The sequence below is a fragment of the Erinaceus europaeus genome, chromosome 4, assembly GCF_950295315.1.
Source record: "Erinaceus europaeus chromosome 4, mEriEur2.1, whole genome shotgun sequence".
Classification (NCBI taxonomy): domain Eukaryota; kingdom Metazoa; phylum Chordata; class Mammalia; order Eulipotyphla; family Erinaceidae; genus Erinaceus; species Erinaceus europaeus.
Window position 1 is genome coordinate 6979248 of NC_080165.1, and position 4389 is coordinate 6983636.

The window sequence follows — 4389 nt, forward strand, 5'->3', positions numbered from 1 at the left end:
CACTAATTCCATTCCTTTGATCTATCCTCTTTCTACTCTCAAGACCCTCCCTACCTGCAAGGTATTATTAATCCTACCAGTTAAAACCCTCGCAACAGTTGCTAAGGAAGTTTCTACCTTTCCCAGCCCCTTTTGCCTTTCTCCCCCCCTTTGCAAACCATGTCAAGCCATTTCCATTTCCAACTTGCCACTTCTGGGTCCGACCTTTGAAATCCTGGGCTCCCTGATCAATAAAGAATTGAATTTCCCACCACCCCGAGCTCTGTTCATGAGTCATCTCCCTCATGTCCTGAGTGAGTAGCAGCACAGGCTGGCTCCAGTCACGTTCTCTCCAACCCAGAGAATATGCACCCCCACACTAGCCTGGCACCTAACTATAGGAACTTGCTAATTGGAAAACTTAGGGTCACCTTGTTCTAATCTCCTCTGGCCCTCTGGAGGATTCAGTAAGAGTTAACCCTTCTTTCTTCTCAATCCTCTTGGCTCTTCTGCACCTCAAGTGCATCTTTCCTATCTCCTTTACCATTTTCTCTTCCCTTTGTGTAAAAAAAAACCCAAAAAACAATATTTAACTGGGCATTGTTATGTATGAGGAGAAAGTTATATAAATGCATGATAAGACTTGGACATGGAGTAAGTACTTAGAAAGAAATGCTGTCACTGTTAGGGAGCTAACTTTTAAACTAGTTGATTAAAAATGCTTGTGTCATTCCTGAAGCAGAGTGAAATAGGAATTTGCAGTGTGTAGACTTGGGATTCACGAGTCCATAAGTGACAACCAAAAGTCTGAGTTTGTGAAGTCATTGGAGTGGGGGTGGGAGGCAGACTGAACCATTAGACAGGTGAGGTTATATTAAAGTTGTGTCTCTGAACACTGAAGACTGGCTTTCCGCAACAAACGTTCACTTCCTTTGTTCAGTGATTGTCTAATGTGGCTCTGCAGAGAAGTTCTGCTCAGTGTTGTCATCCTAGAGTCCAGGATGCTTGAATAGCTTCCATCTCCAACACGGGCAGTTAACAGTAAGAGAGGAAAACAAGTCTGGAAGGTCTCACTTTAGCCAAGAAGGTGTTCAGACTTGCCAGTGATACAAGTTCCCTCTGTTCACAATTTATTTGCTAGAACGCATCATGGCCCGTCATCTGACCACAGATGTGGAGCAAGGAACAGAATGCTACCACAGGCCAAAGAAGTGAAGAGGCAGAGATATTTGAAATGCCATGTGAACCTATAACAGAGTACACCTGTACTAGAAAGTGAATACAACACCAAGGAGAATGCACTGGATTTCCTTTCTTTTTCACTTTTCTAATCCTAGGCCTAGGTTATGAATCCACTCAGTTGCAAAACTATTTATCCGAATACTCAAGTTTGAGACCTCTAAATCATTCTTGACTCTTTTCAGCTCCTACACTTTTTACTTCTAATTTGCATATAAAATTATATCAGCTCAATAAGTCCCATATATGATTGATTTCCCCTGCTCTGTCCTTTCTTTAGTCTCTGGGGTCATTAGAGCTTACAAGGCATTCTCAGCTAGAATACCCACGTAAAACAAAATTTTTGTCTTCCCACATTACTATAAAGAACAGATTTTTTTTCTTTTCAGTTTTTAAATTTCTCTCTCTCTCTGTCTCTTTGTGGCTACCAGGGTTATTGCTGAGACTCAGTGCCTGCATAACAAATCCTCTGGACCCAGTGGCCATTTCCTTCTTTTTTCTTTTATTTACTAGGACAGACAGAAATTTGGGGGGTGGCAATAGTGAGGGATAGGAAAGAGAGACACCTGAAACACTGTTTCATCATTCATGAAGTTTTCTCTTCTGCCGGTGGGACCAGGAGTTTTGACCTGGGTTCTTGTGCATGGTAATCAATTCAGATATTTACATACAATTTAAAAAAAGAATAGAAGATAGAAAAGGAAAGGACAGAATGGTAAAATAAGTGAGTGATAGACTGATAAATAAGAACAAAAATTTATTCATCCAAAGTTCTGATAATTATTACAAAAATGGACAATTTGAAAACTCTTCATTATTCAGTAGTGTCATTTCATGACATAGACTTAAAGTAGTTTTCACGTATATGTGAATATAAATACTTATATATTTAAGTATTGAGGATAGTGTGCTAGAAGTATCATCATTTTTGACTTATAAATTTAATATCAATTGTCAGAAATAAATATTTTATTTACTCTATTCACTAGTGTCACTCTATCTTATATATTACACTGAAGGGACACCACTATATTTCTGGGGTAAAAAAATTAACATTTCCAGCATATCTTAAGAGTATATTGGCAACAGACGAGAATAACAAATGATTTCTCCTGTGTTTTCCCTTACATTTTCAAATTTCTTTTTTTATTCAACACTGCCATTTTATTTTCTGAATTTTATGGTCTTTATAAAACAAAAAAGCAGGTATCAAAAACATCAAAGAGTTTATAGAATTTCTGCACTAGTTTTCACATGTCAGTGATTATGAATCTGGTGCCCAGTGTAAATATGAAACACAGGCTGATTTCTCTCTTAGTGTTAAGCATTCAGGTGGTTAGTTTTGGAGCCACCAGTGAAGAATACCTTTTAATAAGCACCGTCATTTTTTTTTTAAGAACCGATTTGGTCTGTCCAAGAAAGTAAACACTTTTGGCTGTGTGGCATTTTCTTTTTAAAAAAACACTGAGCTAAAATTGAGAATGTGTATGTCTGGATCAGAAACAATCTTCTGGGATTATGATTACCCCAAAGAATACTGAAGACCTTCCCAGGGCATGTTGAATGCTCAGATACATGCCTCAGAATGTCTAAGGCAGTCACTCTATTTCTAAAGTGAGTAGGATTTCATTCAGAGGCTGCCCAGAGTTTGAACCAAGTCTTAGATTCCATGCCCTTTCTGGTTTGGAGGAGTTTCCCCAAATAGGGTCATGTTACTGGAATAAAAGTTCTGTGTTCCTCCAAACAGGCTCTGATATTTTAGAGATACATATGTTTCGAGCAAGATTCCTTGCTCTGGACCCTGGGTAACCACAGGAAGTTGAGAGGTCACAATTATTGATTGATGAGAGGAAGAAAAATACTTAAAACTCACACAGTCTGTAGGCAGCAGAAACGGCTGAGCTTGGCAGTGCTTTCCCACACCACTTGTTCCAGAAACACCTTTTGCTTAAATAAGGGCAGTATGGTCCAGTTTTGCTTTGTTAATAGCTGCCAGTCTCCCAAACACATCTTTTAGAAAGATCATTTCCTGGCTAGTAATTAGGTAGAAAACCAGCCTCAAATTCTGATCAAATTTCTCATTATTAACCAAAACCAAAGAAAAACAAAAGCCAAACCCCTCAAACACCAGCCAATAGGGGTTAAAAACTGCACAATTATACTTGAATGTAAATCATAATACTATATACAGACTGGTATACACACCACTGAAACAGGACTGAGAGCCCGAAGCACTCCTGTTGAAACAACATTTCCTCATATTATTCCAGTTATCATCAAATGAAAATTGATATGTCATTTTCTTTACAGTTAGAAAAAGGAAGCAAGAAGGCAAAGCTGAGAGACACAGATGCTACCCAAAGGGCAGCCGTGGCATTTGGTTGTTTTGGTCTTTGTACCAGCGACTCCCACCCCCACAGCAGATATCCAGTTCCTGCTGGTTTACAGTTTTCCTTGCAGTCAGAACTCGAACAATGTCCCAGCTCCTCCTGCAGCAAGTGCCTTTTCACGCCACTGCAGTAACACAGCACTGCTGCTGTCAGAGGGGCTCTCAAAACCTTTGTAAATATACTTCATTAGGAGATCGACACCGTTTTTGTCCAGAGATTGAACTGCCTTTTGAATATCATTAGCTTTAAAGGAGATGAGCACTTTCAGGACAATGTTGCCTGCTCGATCCTTCACTGCTTGACTCTTGGTATTGATGGGGGGGCGGGGGGGGGTTCAGAGCAGCTTGGAGAGCAGCTGTCATGTTTCCTTGTAGCAGACAAGAGTCCACCTCGCCCTCGTCGGGTCCCGCCTGTGCATCGCCACCGTCCTCCTCATCCACAAACTTGTTCTCGTGGTACTCATCCACGTCCACCTTCCGGAAGCGGGCGGACGACACCGTGTTCTTTGGCATCCCGGCCCCTAGGTGAGTGAGTAGGCTCAGTCCTCAGGACCCCACAGCAGCACCCCTACATTTTCAATTTTAATGAACTCCTTAAATTTGTTGATTCAATATGTTCCATTCTATTTGAATTATTTTCTGAGGGGGAAATTATTAAGGAGAAAAATCTCTTTTAGAGGAAAAGTTCTGAGTAATATTATCAAACTAAAAATAAAAGGATTATTATCAGTGAGGCAGCCATATTTCTAATATGTTTTCCATCTCTTCAATCAAGACAATAG

The 4389-nt window shown here is 40.1% G+C and overlaps 1 pseudogene; it reads right to left on the reverse strand.

The window, feature by feature from the left end:
- Nucleotides 1-2355: 2355 nt before the first annotated feature.
- Nucleotides 2356-4170, reverse strand: LOC103108876 (actin-related protein 2/3 complex subunit 5-like; annotated as a pseudogene).
- Between the last annotated feature and the right edge of the window lie 219 nt (nt 4171-4389).